Here is a 22,976-nt window from a genome sequence, read left to right as displayed (position 1 = left end):
TTTGGGGTCAGATGGCTGAAGTCCACAAGCCCACCTGTATACTTGATTACAACAAGTACATGGGCGGAGTGGACAAGAACGACCAGGTTCTTCAGCCATACAATGCGAGTCATAAAACTCGCACTTGGTATAAGAAACTGTTTACACACCTGATCCAGATGGCAACATACAATGCGTATGTTGTTTATCGTGAGATCACCACAGGAAGATTCATGTCTTTCCTTGACTTTCAGTTGTCTGTGATTGAAAGTCTCACTGCTACAGAAGCAGCAGCCTCCACTTCATGTGTTCTGGAGGACGTGGGAAGGCTGCAGGAGCGACACTTTGCTCATAAAATTCCTGCAACACCCAAAAAGGTGCGACCATGTCATCGCTGTAAAGTGTGCTCGATGCAGGGAAAGAGGCAGGAGACTCGTGTTTACTGTCCCCAGTGCCCAAGTAAGCCTGCGTTCTGTTTTCCTACTTGCTTTATGTTGTATTACACTAAAGCAAAATTCTGGGAAATTGACTGAGGTGCAGCTGCCAAAAGGGAAAACCTTTCAAATGGTGTGAATGGATACCTACTGTCTGTGGGCCACTCCTTCACAACGCAAGCAGCTGCAGAATATTTCTTCCTCTACTTTAGGAAATCATGGACTTCTCAACACCTTTGCTTTTAGAACGTGGTAGTTGTTCTGTTCACCAATTGACAAGTGCATTATAGTCCCCACGCTGCACATACTGGTGGACAGAACATATGCCACGTTGTCATAGAGTACCCGTGTTTCACATTCAACCGTTCTTCGTAGTTTATTATGTTCTCTTTTTGAAGCTTTTGAAAATTTCCAGCATGTTTGCCTTAGTTTCAAAGGTAGATATGCTTGCTCAGCTCAAGGAATGTTTTAGCGGCATACTCGGGCACCCCCCAACTTGCATCCACAAACTGGAAGGAGTTTGATAGAGCATTGATAGCACGTGACAGAAATGTTCACTCAAGCTTCAAGTAGCTAGAGATGGAAGGCATTAGTATAGGGTCTCTTGACAAATGGACAGGATTAGTCAGGACTCTCAGGACAGACACATGAATGGGTTAGAAAAGCTTACGGTAGGTGCGCTTTCCGAGGAATATTGCAAAGGTAGAAGGCAGATAGTAAAGATAGTATAGATACACATCCAGACTTCATCTTCACCCATGGATTCAAATCCATTGCTGCCACACTCACACTGAATTTACTGTATTACTTATGGGTCAATGCTGCTTGCCATGTTCATCCTCCGTTAGAACTTAGTAGATGGTCAGTTTGCTGTATGATAAGTGCATTATAGTCACTGCGCATAATGGTGGATTGGACATATGCTACGTTGTCACTGACTACCCGTGTTTCACATTCATCCGTTCATAGTTTATGAAGATATCTTTTGAAAATTTCTAGCATGTTTGCCTTAGTTTCAAAAGTAGATATGCTTGCTCAGCTCGAGGAATGTTTGTGCGGCATACTCGTGCACCCCCCAACTTGCATCCACAAACTGGAAGGAGTTGGATTTAGCATAGTGAGTGCACCAAAGGCGCATGAAAGACATGTCTTCCTGAGCCTCATGTGGGTGTCTTGTAAGCCAGTGTTAAAAGCTCACTCGGCATGCGTTCGGTAACGTTCAGGAGAAGGAGGGGGAGACTTGACAGGTGGTAAAATGTAGTCAAACTAATTATGTCTTGTGGCATATGAATGTGATGGGCCCTTGCATGACGGGGATATGTTTGTGTGAGTGGAAGTGATTTGGTTGTTTGGGCCCATGGCTGGCAGTATGGAAGTCTTTTGTGTGGTGTGTGAATGGCGTGTGAATAGACCATAAAGCGGTTGGTGCCGTGAAGTGGCTTAATGGCTCACCTTCAGAAGGCTTGGCTTCAATATTTTTATACTTTGATAAGTATTTGTGCTTTGAAGCCAGCGTTTCTGGAGGTGCTAAAACCAACCAGTGTAAGTGGTGGATTAGCTTTATCAAATTAGAGTTAGATTTATATTTGTGGTGGTTTAATGGCCTTTTGTAAGATTTTTTTATTGTCAAAATGGGTAGCAGGGGACTTTCTGCCCTAGCTCAGTCGTCACCTAGGCAAACCTTCACATTTTTGAGTAGTAGACAAAGGGGGGAAGTACAAGGGTGAATGACTTGTGTGGCTCTCACTGCTCTGCTTTTTTTTTACCCAACATGCCCTGCTAGCCTCATATTTAGTTGAAAAAACCTCTTTTTCCACACATTTTTGTGTGGGAAAGTTGTGGGATCACTGGGCTGACACAAATTTCCTACCACCTAGCGTTCCCCCAGGTCTCCCGATAAAAATGGTGCCTCACTTGTGTGGGAGGCCCAAGTACCCGCGACAGGTTAGGGCCCAAAAGTATTGAGACGACATCAAAATTGCCTATCACAAAACAACCTGGTTTTGCAAGGGGTGTCACCTGGGTTTTTGGCCCCGTGCTTGGCGGCCAGCTAGGGAAACCTACCAAACCCACATATTTCTGAAAACTAGACATCCAGGGGGTTCCAAGGAGGTATGGCTTGTGAGGATCCCCCAACGTTTTCTTACCCAGAACCCCCTGCAAACCTCAGATTTAGCTGAAAAAATCACTTTTTCCACACAATTTTGTGTGGGAAAGTTGTGGCATCACCAGGCTGGCACAAATTTCCTACCACCCAGCGTTCCCCCAGGTCTCCCGATAACAGTGGTGCCTCACTTGTGTGAGAGGCCCAAGTACCCGCGAGAGGCTAGGGCCCAAAAGTATTGAAAAGTGCGCTGAATGGTAGGAAATGCGTGTCTGCCCGGTGATGCCACAACTTTCCCACCCAAAAATGTGTGGAAAAAGTGATTTTTTTAAGCTAAATTTGAGGTTTGCAGGGGATTCTGGGTAAGAAGACGTTGAGGGATCCATGCAAGCCATACCTCCCTAATACACCCCTGGGTGTCTAGTTTTTAGAAATGTGTGGGTTTGATAGGTTTCCCTAGCTGGCCGCCGAGCACTGGGCCAAAAACTGAGGTGACCCCCCTTGCAAAACCAGGTTGTTTTGTGATAGGCAATTTTGATGTCCCCTCAATACGTTTTGGGCCCTAGCCTGTCGCGGGTACTTGGGCCTCCCACATGAGTGAGGCAACATTTTTATCGGGAGACCTTGGGGAACGCATGTGAATCTATGAAAGCTCCAATACTGGAGAACTACAGTTACAGGTAAGTAACTTGTTTTCTTACTCCAGTATTGGAGCTTTCATGAAATCACATGCCTGAATCAGAATAGCGAGCAGTAAATCATTGCACATTTTTTGTTACCCAAGACCTGGAACAAGGGAACATATGTAGTGTGATAAAAGCGGTCTTCCTATACCAATACACACATAAAAAATACTCTGAAAATTGCATCTAATACAATAAACAACAATAAAATGCGCAAATGTAACCAATAAAGGAAGGAGGGATGGTAAAGAGGGCTCACCGTTACTGTATAAGGTTCCTCAGCACCGCTTCTCCCACCGCCACATCTCTTCCTGTGGCTGCATCCAAGCAGTAATGCCTGGCGAAGGTGTGCGTACTTGTCCAGGTCACAGCCCTGCAGATATCCTGGATCGGCACTCCCGCAAACAAAGCAGTAGAGGTGGACACTGCTCTTGTCAAATGGGCACGGACTCGTGCATTTAGAGGTCGCCCAGCTGCCTGATGACAATAGTGTATCGCACTGGAAATCCATCTGGCAATTCCCCTTCTTGATAAAAGGAAACCCTTCCTGGGTGCGCTGAAGGTGACAAAAAGTTGTTAAGACTTGCGGAAAGGTTTCGTTTTTTGCAAATAGAACTTTAGACAGCGTTGGACATCCAGCGAGTGGAGAGCTCTTTCTGCCGCTGTTGTTGGTTGAGGAAAGAATCGTTTGAGAATTAGTGGCTCATTTAAATGAAAATCAGTTGGTACTTTTGGAATGATTTTTGGATTAGTCCGGAGTATCATTCTATCCTCCTTGAATTGTAAGAAAGGGTCTTGGACCATGAGAGCCATTTCCCCCACTCTCCTGGCTGAAGTGAGCGCGATGAGAAGTGCAACTTTCCACGACAGGAATTTAAGATCTGCCCTGTGTATTGGCTCGAAAGGCTCTTTCATTAACTGGGAAAGAACAATGTTCAATTGCCAGAGAGGTGGTGGAGGCTTTACTGGAGGAAAAACCCAGAACAAACCTTTCATGAATTGTTTGATGATTCTTGCGGACCACAGAGATGGTCCAGAGGAAGTCCTTCTATAGCGTGATATTGCGGCTATGTGTACCTTTCTAGATGCATGAGCCAAACCAGACTTTAAATACCGTAGAAAATGACAGAGTGCACACCTTTTTTCCAAGTTTTCCCTTGTTTATGTCATTTAAATTGCTATGTGCGTGCAAGCCCGAAATCGTGGACTGCCCGACCACGTGGAAGACAAGTAGAGAGATGTGGGGCGAGACTCCACCCCACTTCGGACGCACAGCATTCAAAAGGGCATATGAAAAATGCCGCAAATTAATCGGATTTTGTCAAAAAGTTTTATTTCCATTTAATCCACTTTTTCAATTCGTCACTCATTTTTATCCGGACAAATGTTGGACACCATGTTTTACATTAAATCCTTAGTGCTTGTAGACATGCCAATACAGGCCTTGATCTGCAGCATGGAATGATACATAGGTCCTCCTTAACAAGTACTTTTCATTACCCAATGCATTTCGGGCCTAGTCTGGCCCTTCGTCAGGGGTTATCTACAAAATAAAACACATTGATTAACTTCTGTCTTTAAACAACTCTAATTAGTGTCTGTTCATGCATAAAAGAAAGATAACAATACATTATCTGTAACAAAGGTTCACCCCATAATCAACATAATACCCACAAAATTAGTGATGTACCTTTAACTCGGTAAATACCTACTCTAGCTCTTGCGACTCCCGTGTTGAACAAAAGTCCAACTCATTAAGCTCATTAAACAGTTCCCCCGCAAATATGCAAACCAGGTATTACATATACACAACCTTTTCACACAAACCCGTACCTTCAAAATTTTGTTGACTGCTTCCTTTCGTGTTTTAAAACGTTGTAAACACTTCGCAATGTTATGCTATTTCAAACACCTGTCTAATAACCCCACCCATTTCTGTTCGTCCAATAAACACCCTTGATTCTTTCAAACTACGTCCCTGCGTCAACAGAACTACAGAGCCCATGATACACTGTTGTTGTTACGAGGTTCATCTACTGGCAAGCATAACCCTTATCATGTATATTTTCACTAAACCTGTGTATGTCCCGTTATTAACCCCCTTTACATATAACTATTATCCAATGATGCTACCCGCAAACAAAAAAATTACCAAAAAAGCCACCACCCTCGGTCTAGTCCCATGTACAACGTTCATTTCAACTGTGTGTTATAAAGTTCTATAAAATTAATGACATTTTAGAAAAATAAACAAAATATAAGTCCAATCAGAAATTGTTTGTTGCTTTAAAAAGTTGTTAATGAGCTTAGCTTTAAAACCAGACTTTGCCAAAAGCAAAATGTATGGAATAATCTTGTGTGCTGCCTAGTTCAGAGGATGAATGTTACATCTTTTGCACCATAAACAAAGTCTCTTCCACTTCATCCTGTACGTTTTATTCGTACTATCCGCTCTGGCTCTAGATAGTATGTCTCTGCACTCTGTTGGGATGTTTAAATGCTGAAATTCGCAGTATTCAGGAGCCAGGCTGCTAAGTGCAGTGATTTCGGATCCGGATGAAGTATTCCCCCCTGGAACATCGTCAGGAGTGACGGTATTGGCTGGAGGCGAATCGGGCGTTCCTCCGACAGTAATAGAAGCTCCGCGAACCAGTGTTGCCTGGGCCACCATGGTGCTATCAGGATTATCTTGTACGGTCCTTTTTTGATCTTCATAAGAACCCGCGGCAGGAGGGGAATTGGAGGAAAGGCGTAGGCAAAGACGCCTGACCATGCCATCAAAAACGCATTCCCCCAAGATCCCCGTTGGGGAAACCAGTTTGCGAAGAACTGGCATTTTTTGTTCTCCACTGTTGCGAAGAGGTCTACTGTTGGTTTTCCCCATCTTTGGAAGATGCTGTTTAGACTCCCTTGGTCGATCTCCCATTCGTGGCAGGTGGATTTGAACCTGCTGAGAGTATCAGCCTTGATGTTCTGGTCCCCTGGAAGATGTTCCGCTGTTATGGATATCCTGTGTTGCAGTGCCCATTCCCATATCCTTTGGGCTTCTTGAGACAGGGAGAGTGATCTTGTTCCTCCCTGTTTGTTTAAATAGTGCATTGCTGTTGTGTTGTCTGTTCTTATTAACACAGCTGATCCTTGTATCCTTGGTAGGAACGCTAACAATGCTAATCGGACGGCTCTGAGTTCCAGGAGGTTGATGTGCATTTGCTGTTCGTGCAACCTCCATCGACCACTGACTTGGAGGTCCTGAAGGAATGCTCCCCAGCCTTCCAAGGACGCATCTGTCGTAAACACCAGTGGGGCTGGTTGAGTAAGGAATGAAAGACCCTGCGAGATGTTCCGTTTTTGGGTCCTCCATGTTGCCGCGTGGACCACCCTAAGTATATCATCGAAGGATCCTTCCACCTGATGCCATTGAAGGACCAGTTACTCTTGCCTGCAGAAAGGTACGAGGGGAATGCAAGATGACATCGTTCCCAGCAATGATTTGTACTTGCGTACTGAAAGAGACTTTCTTTTTATAAAAGTCTGGGATAGAGATATTATTCCCAGCTGTCTTTCCTTGGAGGGGAACGCTTTGTTTACCTCTGTGTCTAGTATTGCTCCCAAGAAGTTGATGTTTCGTGTCGGCTGAAGAGATGATTTTTCTACGTTTAAAGTCAGACCTAATCTGGCAAACAGTTCCACGCAAGCCGTTGTTGACGACCGGGCCAATGCTGCTGATGACGCTTTGACTAACCAGTCGTCGAGGTAAGGAAATATTTGGTGTTTCTGCTTCCTTAGAACCGCTGCCACTGGGGCCAGGCATTTCGTAAAAATTCTCGGGGCTGACTTCAGGCCAAAAGGCAGTACCTAGAATTGGTAGTGTTCTCCGGCCACCATGAAGCGAAGGTACTGCCTGTGAGAAGGATAGATGGGGATGTGAAAGTACGCATCCTGTAGGTCTAATTTGGTCATATGATCTCCTGGGTTTAATAGCAGCAGAATATCTTGGAGGGAAACCATTCTGAAAGATTGCTTCTTGAGGTAAGTGTTTAGGGACCTGAGGTCCAAAATAGGGTGCCATTGGAGAACGTTTTTCTTGACTAGAAAAAAGCGGGGAAAAAATCCCCTTCCTTTCTGAGAATTCGGTACCGGTTCTATTGCTCCCTTTTGGAGCATTGTCCGAATCTCTTGACGCATCTGATGTAAGTATTTGACCTCTTGGTGTTTTGGCAGTGTACAAGGGGGCGTTTGCAGAAGCTCTAGAGTGTGTCCGAATTGTATTATGTTGAGGACCCATTGGTCCGTAGTTATTTGCTGCCAATTTTGAATATGGCAAGAAATGTTTCCACCCAGGGGAACATGTGACATAAGAGGAATAGGTGTAGCCGGATTCAGAATGTCGTCATTGTCGACGGGTATTGTCCTTCCCCTGACGACCTCCTCGAACTCTAAGAGTAGATTTTGTGTAACCTCCTGTTTGTCGTTGTGTATACTGTTGACGGTATGGCTGAGATGAGGTGGAGTAAGAAGAGTATCTGCCTTGTTGGTAACCTCCTCTATAGGAGGATTGGCCCCTACCTCTTGAGCCTCGAAAAGGAACCTTCCTATATTGCAGCGTTCCCAGTGATTGTGCAGTGTCTGTATCTTTTTTGATACTCTGCAAAGCCTCGTCGATGTGCTTCCCGAACAAATCCTCTCCATTGAAGGGAAGGTCCAAGATTTTATTCTGGACTTCAGGTCTAAACGCTGTTGCTCTCAGCCATCCTTGTCGGCGTAAGACTGCTGCACCTCCCAAAGATCTGAAGGCCACGGTCGCAATGTCCATTGCGCAATCTATGACTTCAGCCGAAGTCCTTTCTCCTTCTTGGAGGATTTTTCTGTCTTCCTGTCTATCAGCATCTGGAATGCTGTCTATGTAAGGCGAGAGGTCGCACCACATTTGTCTATCATACCTGCTCAGGATGGCCAGAGCATTCGCCGCCTTAACTAGAAGGGCAGACATGGAAGAAAATCTCTTCCCTGCATTGTCCAAGCGCCTACCCTCTCTGTCGGGAGGTGTCGTAATTGGAACTGATGGATTCCTTCATTTTTGCTGAGCCGCCTGGGTTATAACTGAGTCCGGCTTGGGGTGGCCTAGTAGACAAGCTGGAGCATCCGAGGGCGCTTTATATTTCTTGTCCAGTCTTGCGAGTACTGGAGTAACCGTTGCTGGTGTCTCCATGACCTTGAGACCTTCTTCCCATAAATGACTGACAATCAGGAGAGATCGAACTGCCTTGCGATATGGCTCCTTGAAATCATACAAGAAAAATTCCGTCTTGTCAGATGACATGGTGAGCGCAAATCTCTTTGTAGCTCCCTCCATTAGATTATGGAACCCCCCGATGTCCTCTGGAGGAAGGAGACGAAGGCAACGGAATGAGATAATCGTCCCATTCTTTACTAGGGTCTGTTATCTCTCCCTCTTCCTGTACATCATCATCAGAGGTCACTGGATCTTGTTGTGCTAGTGGTGATATAGGTAAGGACTGCGGTAAAACCTCTTGCCGTCGCACTGGCGTACCTGGAATAGAGCGTGGCTGAGATGTAGTCACCAGTATTCTTTGAGAAGTATGAGGTATAGGATGCCTCCTTTTATAGTCATCTAACATAAACTGCAGATCCGTTAGCAGTGAAGACGGAACGCTCACCATTTCTTCCTGGTATTCCTTGCAATAGTGTTGCTGGGGACGATCCTGAAACCCCCCATATTCGTCTCTTCCCAGTCATCCTCTTGGCACTTTACATGCAATTGCGAGGGGCTACTGACGAAATCGTGGTCGTCGTCGATGCCGTTGTCGTCGAAGGTCTTGTCGTCGACACTGCTGACGACGCCATCGTCGATGGAGATATAGCTTTAATAGTAAGTTTTACCTCACTTTTCTTCGTCGACGACGCTCCTTTATCGTCGACGCTTCCGTCGACGACATAGATTTCTCCAATTTCTCTTCAGGAGGTGTGGAGGCTGGCTTCTTAAGAGAATGTTTAACTTTAGGGGGTGATTTTGAGGGCTCTGAGCTTGTCCTCTTAATGTGTTTTACCCCTGAAGCATGACCCATGCTCTCCTTTTCCATACGTGGAGGAGATTTTGAGGGACTGCGCCCTGAAGACCCAATCGTGGTCTTTTTAAGAGCCTTCTCAGGTTTTTCCCCTGAGGTATGAGTCTGAGGAGATCTGCTTCTTTTCTGAGATCTCCTAGAAGACATTGACGCCTCATCACTGTCACTAGACACAACCTCTTTCCTGGTCTTACGTTTTTGAAGCCATAGCAAAAGCCTTCCTTCCTGATCCCTCAGCGTTTTATTAGAAAAGGTACGACATACCTTACATTCCTTTGCCTGATGGTGTGGGTAACAACAGTATATGCAATCCTTATGAGGGTCGTCTGTATATAGCCTTTTCTTTGAACAGGTGGCGCAGGCTCTAAATAAACTTTTCTTTTCCTTGTCAGCCATTCTCAGGAGCTGGTGAAGAAAAAAGCAGTTGAATAAACTCTTCAATCTAGAAGAAAGTAGAACTAAACTGTAGAATTGAGCAGAGCTCAAAGGAGACTCCCTAGCACAACGTGCGGTAGAAAATCTGAGGGGCAGAAGGTTCTCTCAGGAGTGTTCTAGAGGGTGAGAGGCTCTGATTGGTTCAGAGACAAGTTTAGTCCTTTTTTACATAACGAAGGTTATGGGTTGCAAACGGAAAATGGGCCTAGGCCTTTTTTCAGTTTGCTATATTACTAAGCAATGCTTTTTTATGTACCGGAGACTCCCGTCTCGACGACGGGGAATGATTCAGGCATGTGAATCTATGAAAGCTCCAATACTGGAGTAACCAAGGTGACCCCCCTTGCAAAATCAGGTTGTTTTGTGATAGGCAATTTTGATGTCCCCTCAATACGTTTTGGGCCCTAGCCTGTTGCGGGTACTTGGGACTCCCACACGAGAGAGGCACCATTTTTATCGGAAGACCTTGGGGAACGCTGGGTGGTAGGAAATGCGTGTCTGTCCGGTGATACCACAACTTTCCCACACAAAAATGTGTGGAAAAAGTGATTTTTTTCAGCTAAATTTGAGGTTTGCAGGGGGTTCTGGGTAAGAAAACATTGGGGGATCCATGCAAGCCATACCTCCCTGGAACCCCCTGGGTGTCTAGTTTTCAGAAATGTGTGGGTTTGATAGGTTTCCCTAGCTGGCGGCCAAGCACGGGACCAAAAACCCAGGTGATCCCCCCGTTTTGGGCCGTTTCATGTCGCGTGTACTTGGGACTCCCACAAAAGTGAGGTACCATTTTTCTCAGAACACTTTGGGGAACGCGGGGTGGGTGGAATTTTGTGGATCCATGCAGATTCCAGAACTTTCCACCTCTGAAATGTGAGGAAAATGTGTTTTTTTGGGACAATGTTTAGGTTTGCAAGGGATTCTGGGTAACAGAACCTGGTGAGAGCCAGCCAAGTCACCCCATCTTGGATTTCCCTGGGTGTCTACGTTTCAAAAATGTATAGGTTTGCTAGGTTTCCCTAGGTGCCGGCAGAGCTAGGGTTAAAAACTACAGCAAGGTATTTTGCCAAAAAAGGGTCATTTTTCGCTGTGAAATTGTGGTGTGTCCACGTTGCGTTTTGGGCCGTTTCCTGTCGCGGGCACTAGGCCTACCCACACAAGTGAGGTACCATTTTTATCGGGAGACTTAGGGTAACACAGGATTGTAGACCAACTGTTGTTACCTAATGACTTTCAATGCATTTCTGCCTTCCAAATGTAAAACAATGTATAAAAAAGAAGTCATTTTGAAAAATGACCTATAATTCTCATGCTAGTATGGGTACTCACAATTTTGAAAATGTGCAAATATCTACTGTTTCTAAACTCTATATTTTGTTCCAATTTCAGAAATACATAGGTGTTTTCATATAGATTTTTCCATGTATATATTTACCCAAATTAATTGCTATATACCCGGTACATTATAAAAAAACATTGGAAGACGCTTCTCAGTTGTTGGCTCTGGGTTTGTCGGGTTCTTGGTGAACCTACAAGTCCTATATATCCCCACGACCAGAAAGATCCAGCGGATGTAACGGTATATTGCTTTCAAACAGCTGGCATAATTAGAAGAAGTTACAGGTGAAAACGTTGTTTTTCAACTAATTTTAAATTTTTCCTATATTCAATGGTTAGTTTCTATAAAGAAACCTTGAAGGATCTACACAAATGACCCCTTGATGAATTCAGAATTTTGTCTAAAATGTATAGCTTCCCAGGATCCAGTATTGCTTTCATACCCATTTCTACCATTAACTGGAAAGAGTTTGAAAGCACAATAAATAGCAAAAATGGGCTACGTCCCAGAAAAATGCCCCAACATTTTGTAAAAAATGTTGGTTTTCTGACAAAAGTCTGCTTGTCCCTGAAAGCTGGGAAGATGGTGATTTCAACACCATAACCCCTTTTTTTGATACCATTTGCAGGGAAAAAAACAGACGCTTTAATTTGTAGCCCTTTTTTCCCATTTTTCCCCCAGAAAACTAAATGCACCTGTATTTTGGCTAATGTCTGGATCCCCTCCAGGGGAATCCACAAACCCACCATCATGTCGGAAGAAAATGATGCAAATTTGGCGTGGATACCTTATGTGGTCAAAAGGTTACAGAGGCATAATCGCGAACTACCCCAAATAAACCAAAAAAGGGGTGTGAATGCCTGTAAGACTAGCTGGCATGGCATGATTGTTGTTTTCCACAAAGGGTGGTTCTACTGCGCAGTAAGAATACGAGCATTTGCAATGCAATAGGCCTCGCCTTTGTGAGAGTTTGAGCTATTGGCATTGTAAATACCAATGCCTTTTATTTGTGTATTTTAAAAACCTGCAAGAGGTGCGTAAACATGCACTTTGTACTTGCAGTCGTAACTAGGCCTCTTTTACTGCAAGCCTTCCTTTTCGTAAGCAAGGACTATAAGTACAAAGAGCGTGTTTATGCACTGCATGCAGCTTTTCCAAACACATAAATAAAAGGCATTGTCATTTACAATGGCAATAGCTCCAACTCTCGCAAATGCGAGACCTATTGCATTGCAAATGCTTGTTTTGCAAGGAAATTCCCATAGAGTATTGGCTCGGGAACGAGCTGCGCCGCACATGCTACTTGCATGCCTGTATCTTCTTGTTTAATTATGTTTTCCTTTAGTGGACTATGCTAGTGGCGCGCGGCCCCTGCAGATAGGCGCCAGAGTCCGACCTTGGTGCTCGTGGGGCACTGCGCGCTGTGGGATGAGGTGGGGCTTTCTGTGCCGCGCTTCTGTTACTTCTTTTACACTGGCAACGAGGGAAACGTGTATGAAGGAGCTTTCATCCCAACATTGTGACCGAAGAGTGACATTGTTTGAGAAGCAGTATTCATACTTGTACTTTTTTTTTAGCCTTGAGGGCTTCGTGAATTGGCCTGGGAAGTTGCCAGTACTTGAAATTTCATGTATCACAATTTTTGGGGTCGAATGTTTATATGTGAATCTGTGCAGGCCCGGTGAAGAGGCGAGTTACCGCGCTAGGGGTTACACCGCTTCAATGTTCACACAATCCTGCTGTATTGGAATCAAATTGATCAGTAGCTCAGTGAGTAAACCCAGTAAAGCACACCGCTTCTCATGCAGTTCTCTGTTAATGTCCTCAAGCTCTTCAAAGTGATGGTTTGTAGAACTTACCGGGCAGCCTTGTGTGCACCCCGGCCATTGTTGTTTAGTTGGCATTGTGTACCTTGCATTCAGGTTCCACCTACGGATAAACAGCAGGCGACTAGTGTAAACTCCCACTCTGTCGCTAGTGTCTGTCGACACACTCGACGGCTGTGTGTAGATTGCAAATGAAAATTGATGGGTGTCAATTTTCTTGACTAAAGCTACGCCACCTGATTTGACTTTTCTGGAAATTGTGGCTTACTCTATTGCTCCCGCCTACAATTAATGCGTAAATGGTAACGTGGCTGATCTGCTTACCAGACTTCATAGAGGTGATTGGAACGCCGGTCTGAGCGTGCAGTGCAGATCTCGAGTCGTCGTCAGGCATGACATATGAAGAAATACACCGGGATTCAGAGACTGCACTGCAGATCAAGCGTCCTGTGCAAATTGCTTGTGCAGATTCTGCACTCTCTCATCACTACTGCTCCGCAATGCAGTAATCAGGGGGTGCACAATTTGTACACAGCTGTAGGCTGCACACCGCGGCTTGGGGAACGCAACCTGTGCATTTTTTCGCCTGGTCCAAGGTTGCATGCAGGTGGCACCCAAGTTTGGGGCAAACCTAATAAAGGCGTTTGCACCACTAATGGGATTTACAGGCCCAATTGTAATCGCGGCCTTCTATCACAAGAGTTCCGTGTCCTTTTAACTGTCAGTCACTGGTTCAATATAATTCAGAATTCCTTATCTTTTTGGTGGTCTGTGTGAAGTGTGTTGGTGGTTTATAATATTAGTTGTTGTTTATTGAAGTGCTACGAAGCTGCATTTGAGCGCTGTTCAGAGTAACTTGGGATCAAAGTAGAGAAAACAGAGGATTTGGAAAGCAGTAAAGAGGGAATAGGAGATATTGACTCTAGCGCTCACTCTGTGAACTCGATGACTTTTAGGAGTTTGTTTCAGCAGAAATGTTCGAATTCTGCACAGGTGTGACCAATGCCTCGCAAGCTCTCCCCGGTCGCGTTATAGATGTATATAGGGACAAGTCTTATTACGAATTGGAAACAACTAAGTATTTTACTTCTTAAAATAACTTTTGCGTATTCTTTCAGATTAATAATGAAGGTATGTTTATTGCTCTTCTTTCATTGCACCACCAAAGCCTAGAAATATAGAATGTAATGGCAGGTGATGACCACTAAACCAGTCTCACCTTGCCATTTTCCTCTGACTGCAGACCGAGCCATGCATCTCTTGAACCCCATGGCCCTAGCACTTCCAACTAAAAATGGCATTACTGTTTCTAAATGCAGGGAAAAATGTCTACGCCCCATGTAGGAGGAACTATGGAATGTTTTTAGACTTGTGTAGACAGCAGTGGCGCATGGTGACATTTGAAAGTGGTTAGATGTAAAAGTTTTGTCATACTGCACGACAGCGCCGCGAGCCCAAACCACCTAAGGGTGGTTCGGGGGAGAACATTTTGAAAAAAGACTGGACAAATGGTGCATTTTCAAGCAAATTTGAGAAAGCAAGAAGGTTAATAAAGCAATTGTGAAAGTGCAGTTATAACATTAATAAAGAGATGTCATATAACATAGGTAGCTGCTTATTCAGTATAACCACAGAGGTTCATAACAGACTTTGAGATGCATTGCATTGCTGAGTAATATCAAAGGAAGCTTTTTTTTTATTAGCCACAGTGCTGTACCAAGACTCCAAGAGGCAATATGGAAACATGAAAAACATGAAAAAGGATCAAGGTGCTGAAAATTAGCCTTAAACATTAACTTCCCAGTCCAGGACATGAGCTCAGCAGCACCCACATGTTTAACGGGCATACCTGCCTCGCCCAGGGAACTGGAAACCAAACACAGGGGAGTATTACATGTTTAACACACCAGAAACCAGCTCCCCACCTTCAGTCTTCATGCTGAACAAATCAAACATTCACCCCCAGTCACAGATCTCTGTTAAATCCATTTTATTTGCATGCCACGCCATTCCAGGTTAGACCCAGCCATATGCAAATCAGTCTTGACGCTGCTCCCCATGGGGACAGTCCAGCCCGAACTGCCAGTCCGGGTCTTCCCTGGACCTGAAACAAGCACCCTAGAACCAGTTTCAGGGTATCATCCCTCATCAGCCAGGCTAGCTTGTATCTGGTAGGGGTAGTGAACACGGGACCCACGTCTGGGCATACCCATCCCACATAGGGCAGACATAGCAAACTGGCAGTTTGTGCTGGACTGTTCCCATGAGGAGCAGGGTCAAGACTGATATGTACATGACTGAGTCCAAACTAGGGTGGCATGGTGAGCAAAAAAAAGAACAATGGATTAAACCCAGCTGTCTTGACTGGGGGTGAGTAGTTGAAAAGTTTCAGCACTCCGTCCATCATCTTGTGTTTAGTACAGAAATCGCAGCACTTGGTCTCTCTCTCTCTCTCTCTCTCTCTCGTCTTTCCTGACTCCTCTTCTCTCTTCCCCTATCCTTCTAACTCTCCTCTTTCTCTCTGTCTCTTTCTTTATGCTCCTCTCTCCTGCTCTATCTTCATCTTCTATTCTTTCTCTTTATCACTTCTGTCTCTCTCCTCTCTTCCTCCTTCCTCTTTCGTTCTTTCTCTCTCTTTCTCCACCTCCCATTATTTACCTGTCTTGCTCTTGTTTACTCTTTATGCTTCCTCACTCTAGTTGGCCCCTTTCTCCTTTCTTTGTGGTTTGTCTTTTCTTTTCCCCCTGCATCTCCCCGTCACTCTTTCCATATATTTCTCTCTCCTCCAAGTGTTACACTTTTTCTCCTCCTCCCCTCTTCCACTACTTTTCTCTCTCTCCCTCCGCACGCTCTATTCTCTTCCTTATGTTTCTCTTGTCGCTCTCTCACCCCTCCTGCATACTCCTCCCACCCCTTAATCAGTACTCAGTCCGCACCTTATCTTCTTGGACACAATACACAGCACTCTTACTCCATAAACTGAAGACCCAGCACTCTCTCAGGACAGACTGGATACTGCATGATGCCGCTGCTACACCGATTAGTTTGTCCTCACTATACCTCGGATGGGCACGACCCAAACCCCCGCACCCACCTCCCATTTAAAACTGATTAAATTTCCTCCTAAGAACGAATATTCACACAGAGTTCCTCTGTACTGAACGTTTTCTGTGCGCTTCCTGTCTGGACAGAATCCTTAACGCTCCTTCAACCTGCCCTGAGGTGACGGGTTGTGCCTGCTTTTGACAAATACTAGAATGTGCAGCATTTTTACCACTTGGTTATTACACAGGGGAACAAAAGGGGTTTGCTGAAGTGCCACATATTGACTAAAGATTTACACTTGGGCAAAATGGTGCAAAACGTACGTGCGTATTACTCCATGCTTACATAATTATATTGAGGCAAACAGGTGTTTCCTCGACACAATGTTTGTTGCACCTGAGAAAAAAAGAGAGCGAGTCTATTTTACATCGATCTCCCTACCTGACTGTGTGAAGTATTCTCCATATTGAAAGAATAAAGTACTCAGGTATGCAGTTGTTAGATGTTTATTCCATGAAAGAAGATCCCATCCATCAGCCAGCAGATCTTCAGATAACTGACCATTACAGAACATTACTATTTACAACAATCTATGACATCAGGGATTCCAACATGACACGGTCATAACTCATATAGCCTAGCAACATCACAGTGTGAAATACCACACATCTCCCTTCCTTATAGAAGAACATATATGTAAATGATCAAGATATAGATAAAAAGAGAAACTTAAATTGTCTTAACATAACCTTTGTATCTAACACCTTTCTAAGCTACCCTCAGTACTAGCTACCACCCATCACCACCCTTCCTTAAAAACACTCTTGCACAAAGATTTTAATCAAATAAAATCAGCAAGATAACTTGGTCTTTTAACCATCCTTGAGGATGTTCTTTGAGAGTTCAACTTCTTATTTTCAACCTCCTTATCTGGATGTGAAAGAGAACCCCCCTTAGTAGGGACCAACACCTTGCTTTGATTCTGCATTCCATTACACACCATTACTCTATTTAAATTCCAAATACGATGGTCCTGCGTTTGAATAGCATTCTTAAACGTTTTGATTACTTTAATGGGCTTCATGAATTTTGACGAATAACTTCCCAACAACCCAGGACATCTAATCCTGACCCAATCTCCAACATTTACCTTAGTTTTCTTTACTGCATGTTTCACATCAAAGTATGCCTTTCTTGATTCTGCCTTCTCTTCTTCCACTCTCAGCATGCTTTCCCCATCACACACACACTCCTTGCCTTTTGCCAATTCATACTTATTAACCCAAAAAGGTTCAACACTAGTTTTGGGCACCCTACCACGAAACAACAAAAAGGGAGTCTTCCCAGTTGTTGCATGTGGAGTTAATCTGTACTCTTCAATTTTTCCAATAACCTCCTTTTTCCAATCCAAATCCACCCCTATAGCCAATGCAATGGTTTCTTTAATAACTTTATTAAATCTCTCCACCATCCCATTGGTTTCAGGATGATATAGAGCAGACTTCTTGTGAACAATCCCTCTGGAAGATAAAAATTCTTCCATTTCTCTAGATACAAGTTGAACACCATTATCGGACAATATTGATGTTGGCAGGCCCTCTCTCGCAAATAGACTCTTCAAACATTCAATCACCTTAGAAGTATTAATTATTGATAGAAAGAAAATCTCAGGCCACCTTGAGAACATATCTATAACAACCAAAATGTAAATCTGCGATCCTTTCTCTTGTATGGGACCAACAATATCCAAAGCTATTTCCTGCCACGGACCATTGGAGTGTTTCCTCAAGACCATGGGTTGCACATGAGTATACTTATTCTTATCACTAACAGCACAAGCAACACAGTCCCTTATGATTCGCTCTATCATCTTATCCATTCCAGGCCACCAATAGGACATGCGAAGTCTTTCCTTACTCTTTGACAAACCTGAATGAGCCACATGCACTAAATTAATTATTTTCTAAGACTAGTTGGAGGAATCAATCTTGTCCCTCTAAACAGCAAGTTATTATCCACTGATAATTCATTACGTACTGCCCAAAATAGTCTTGTACCATCTGACCCGTCTTTTCTAGAGGTCCACCCTTTCTTTATCAAAGATGCTACTTCACTCAATGTCACATCATCCTCCAATTCCTTTAACCATCTTTCTTCTGAAATTATATCATGATCTACCAAACAAACCATTTCATCATCCTCCTCATCATCTGAACAGTCTTCATGCTCACTACCATTTGGAACTAAGCGTGACAGAACATCCGCAACACCATTTTCAATTCCAGGAATATATTTTATATCAAAACTATATTCCTGCAATCCAATAATCCATTTGGTTATCCTTCCAGAAATAAGGTCTAATCCCTTTTTACCAAATATTTTAATCAGGGGTTTATGGTCTGTATGAACTTCAAAATCCAAACCCCACAAGAATTTCTTTAACTTCTTCACAGCCCAAGATACCGCTAGAGCCTCCCTTTCCACAACTGAATATCGTGTCTCTGGATCTCTGAGACTCCTTGACAAAAACATGATTGTACGCATGCCCTCAACTCCATGTTGCTTCAGAACAGCTCCAAGGCCTTTTTCACTTGCATCAGTCACTAATATAGATTTACTTGCAGGGTTGAAACTTTTTAATGAAGGAGCTTGACTAAGTTTCTTCTTAATAGACACAAATTCTTTCTCACACAGATCTGACCATACAAATTCTTCCCCTTTTCGCAATAGCTGCCTCATGTTCACTGTTGCTACCGCAAAACCCATCACAAATTTTGCGTAATATTCTATCATACCTAAAAATTTCATCAATTCAGTTTTGTTAGTAGGGGAACTCATCCTCGTGATGGTCTCGATCAAATCAGCTTTAGGTTTCACACCTTCCCCAGAAATACTGTGTCCCAGATAATTGATGGTGTTCGATCTAAACCTACACTTCTCCACCTTAACTGTAAGATTATGTTTACACAAACTGCTCAGAACAGATTTCAACCTTATGTCGTGTTCCAAATCATCTTTAGCAAACACCAAGATATCATCCTGGTACACACACACCCCTGGGAGATCTTTTAACACCCTTTCCATCACCCTTTGGAACACTGAAGAGGCAGACACCAATCCAAATGGCATTCTTCTGAACCTAAACGTGCCAAAGGGCGTGATAAAAGATGTGTAGTCCCGTGATGATTCTTCTAGCTCTATTTGATGATAGGCCAAGGTGAGATCTATTGTGCTAAAGACTTTAGCCCCATCAAGTAACGTCAACAATTCCGTAATGTTTGGCAATGGATACCTATCCACCACCACACATTTGTTAAGTTGCCTTAAGTCGATGCATAAGCGCAAATTCCCATTGGGTTTGCGTGCTGCCACGACCGGGGCCAACCATTCCGATCCCTCTATTTCCTCTATAATTCCACAACTGCTTAATTTTTGTATCTCCATTTTCATGTCTTCCCTGACAGACAATGGGACACTTCTCACTTTGCAACACACGGGAATTGCATCACCTCTTAATAGGATTTTATGTTGATACCCCTTTAAGCAGCCCAAAGTTTCTTTAAATACATTTGGAAACTCCGTCTTTAAATTGTGCACATACTCCTCATTCACGTTCCTCCCCACAAATCTCTTAGCTGAATAACAGGATTCGCGTTGGGATAAAAATACCTCTAGATCACCCTGATGGATCCAGCTAATAATGCTGTCTCCACGCTTTGACGCATACATTTTCCCAGAAACCATCCTATCGTTATATTCAATCAATCCCACAAAATATCCATGTAATTTTATTGGATCTCCTCCATATGCCAAAGGAATGATGTCCGGTTTCATCAAAGTAATCTTTCCTTTGAGCTTTGAGTTGTAAAACTCATTAGAGACGATGGTGATCTTTGCTCCAGAATCGAATAGAACCTTAGTTTGTTCCCCTTCTACTATAATATCATCGTAAGGGCAAGATCTTTTATTACTTTTATTCTCAACCTGTATTACTATCTGTCGACAAACGTGATCTTCCGAATTAAATTTTCCTAACTCTCCTTGGTATATTTCAACTTCCTTCACCTTAGGTTTAGATTTTGTTTTGCATAAGGCCGTGAAATGCCCCTTTAATTTACATTTGGAGCATGTTTGATTGAGAGCTGGACATCTTTTGTCATTAGCAAGGTGTCCCGCCTTACCACATCTGTAGCATTTTCTTTCAGACCACCCCTTCTCAGGATTACTCTTCACTTCAAAGTTGCGATTATCTGGTTTAACTTTAACTATCTCAACATTAGACCCTTTCTCCGAGTCCTTCTTTATTACTGCAACACATTTTAACGAGTGTTCAATACGCTTGGCAATCATTAACACTTCATCAAGCGTTGGTTCATCTTTTAACCACAATTCCTCCCTAATTTTCTCAATGGAACAACCAAACATAAACTGATCCCTAATGCGTTCATCAGCTAAATTATCAAATTTACTTGAGGAAGCCAGTTTTCTTAGTTGGGTTATATAATCCTCAATTGTTTCGTCAGCAGATTGCATCCTTTTAGCAAATTGATATCTTTATAAAATTGTGCTGACTTTAGGGAGATAATGCTTGTCGAGTTTCTTAATGCATACTTCATAATCATTCAGTCTACCCGCCTCTGAAGCTGAAAGCTCAGGCAAATGATCAAATACATCCTGACCTTCAGAACCTAAACAGTGCAGAAGCAGAGATGACTTTCTTTCTGCGCTCAAAGAGGGTCCACAAACTCTAGCATACCTCTCAAAGACCACCTTCCATTTTTTCCACTTGATGGGAGGTGATCCAGGACACGACAAAAAAAATGGAGCTGCAGTAACATTTTGCATGTCTACAAAATAATAGCCTTAACTAATGCTAACAGCAGTGATATAAACAACACAATGATAAATTAAGAAGTTAACCTCTTTGCATAAAGATCACCTTTTTAAAAGTATTTTTTTTTCTTTATCATATAAGTAAGCTCCTAATTTTATGACAACTGTATTTATCTATATATATATATTATTATTTTTTTCTTATTTTTATTTAAATACGATTATATTTCAAATATTTTAGTATTATGTATAATTTCCAATGACAACAATCGAATTTATTTTTTAGTCAGAATGCCCAAGAATCTTCTCCCTACGCATATTTCAACAGAAGAAAACACACAAAAACGAATTTCTTTTTTTTTACTGTTCAATTTACCACGCCTCCCTTGTGCTGAAAGCTCAGTCTTCCTTCGCTTGCCTTATAACCTTTTTAAAGCAATGATGACAAAGTCAGCCACCGTGTATACTGTGTCCTGTACACACACGATGAATTCAGGTCGTTGCTAAGTTACTGAAAACAAAATGGCCACCACGCACGCACAAACAACAGCGTGATACGTGATGACGATTTCCGGAGCAATCAGAGCAAAGATGACGATGACAGAGGCAGGGATTCGAGATTGCAGAGAAGACGGAGGCAGAGATTCGTGGTTCCAGAGAAGACGAAGGCAGAGATTCAGATTCCAGAAGTCCGGATTCCAAGACGTGGATCTCTCACCGCTGAAATTCGAAACTCCAGGTAGGCAATGTTTGTGTTTGAAAACTAATGTTCTCGAGGATACAATGACAAAGCAGAGATGTTCCCAACTTCCAACTCTTTTTTAAATGTACACACACTCGAGAAAGCGATGATTACACAGCGATGCTCACAACTTCCACCGCAACACCCCGCAAGCAAGTCAATGCCGATCCCCCAAACGTGTTCTGCCAAACGGTTACACAACACACGGGATCCGTTCAAATGAGCACGGGGATGTCAAAAACAAATTGCAACAACGCTGTCCCATCCAGACAGATGCTACGAAACAACGCAAAGTCACGAGATGAACTTACATGATTTTGTACAATGCGGCTCGTGGCATACAAAGCTGGATTAATGGCAAAAACACCACTTAGAGATTTCCTTAGGTTCTCTAGGCTCTCTCCTGTGGCAAATCCAATCCACAAATGTGCTCCTCCCTTCACAATTCTCATGTGAAAAATCAGATATTATGTTGTCGTTGAAAAGTGATAAAGAGATAAGTTCCTTCTCTTTTTTGTGAATAAAATATAAAAACACAAAAATTCCAGCAAATTTTGTTGAGATCTTCTTCAGAAAACTCCTGAGCCGACTACGCCAGTGAAGTATTCTCCATATTGAAAGAATAAAGTACTCAGGTATGCAGTTGTTAGATGTTTATTCCATGAAAGAAGATCCCATCCATCAGCCAGCAGATCTTCAGATAACTGACCATTACAGAACATTACTATTTACAACAATCTATGACATCAGGGATTCCAACATGACACGGTCATAACTCATATAGCCTAGCAACATCACAGTGTGGAATACCACACTGTGTCACGAATAAGGAAGGAACAAAACACGTACATGCTTTTAGCAAATCTTTTGCTCTTTCTGCTGTCATGCAAGAGGCACAAACAGAGCTGTATCGACGCTTACATCGTTTGAAGTGGTGCAAAACGGTGTGTCATGTTTTAATACCGCCCCTGCCGTTGCTTGCCCACTAGTAGTAGTGAGCTGGGAGGGAGTGCCTAGAGGGAGCCCAAAAGCCTAAACATCAACCCTGCACACCCAAACTGCGTTGCATGCTGGAAACAGAACACATGCAAAACAAGCATTGGCATAGCCAATAGGTCTCGCCTTTGGGACCTTATAAGTGTTTAGCCATGCAACAGTTGATGTTGTTGCACCAAGGATATTGTGCTGCATAACTAAATACTTATAAGGTCCCAAAGGCGAGACCTATTGGCTGTGCCAATGCTTGTTTGAGACTGGAACTTATCTTTCCTCAACTAACTGATGCAAAGAAAGAGAGAAAAACACAAAAGGGGAAGCTAGAACACCAGTGATAAAGAATGAAAGCCAGAATGAAAAAAAACATACTACAGTAACAAAGACAGGAAGTGTCTGGTGGTGAATTAGAGACATAGGTCACAATAAACACTACATAGTCTTGGTATTTGGCACCCCAAGCTTTCATAAAACCAGCTGCGA

General features: G+C 43.2%; 1 long non-coding RNA gene across 1 annotated transcript in view; it reads right to left on the bottom strand.

Moving 5' to 3' along the window:
• Window positions 1–22,976, bottom strand: part of LOC146871414 (uncharacterized) — a 234,093-nt gene that overhangs the window by 112,213 nt on the left and 98,904 nt on the right. Inside the window, exon 2 of the long non-coding RNA XR_014959549.1 lies at window positions 3,460–4,743. This is a non-coding gene — a long non-coding RNA (uncharacterized LOC146871414). The remainder of the gene's footprint in view (window positions 1–3,459; window positions 4,744–22,976) is intronic.

The sequence above is a fragment of the Triturus cristatus genome, chromosome 1_1 (genome assembly GCF_964204655.1).
Source record: "Triturus cristatus chromosome 1_1, aTriCri1.1, whole genome shotgun sequence".
NCBI lineage: Eukaryota > Metazoa > Chordata > Amphibia > Caudata > Salamandridae > Triturus > Triturus cristatus.
This window is presented reverse-complemented; position numbering and strand designations above follow the sequence as displayed.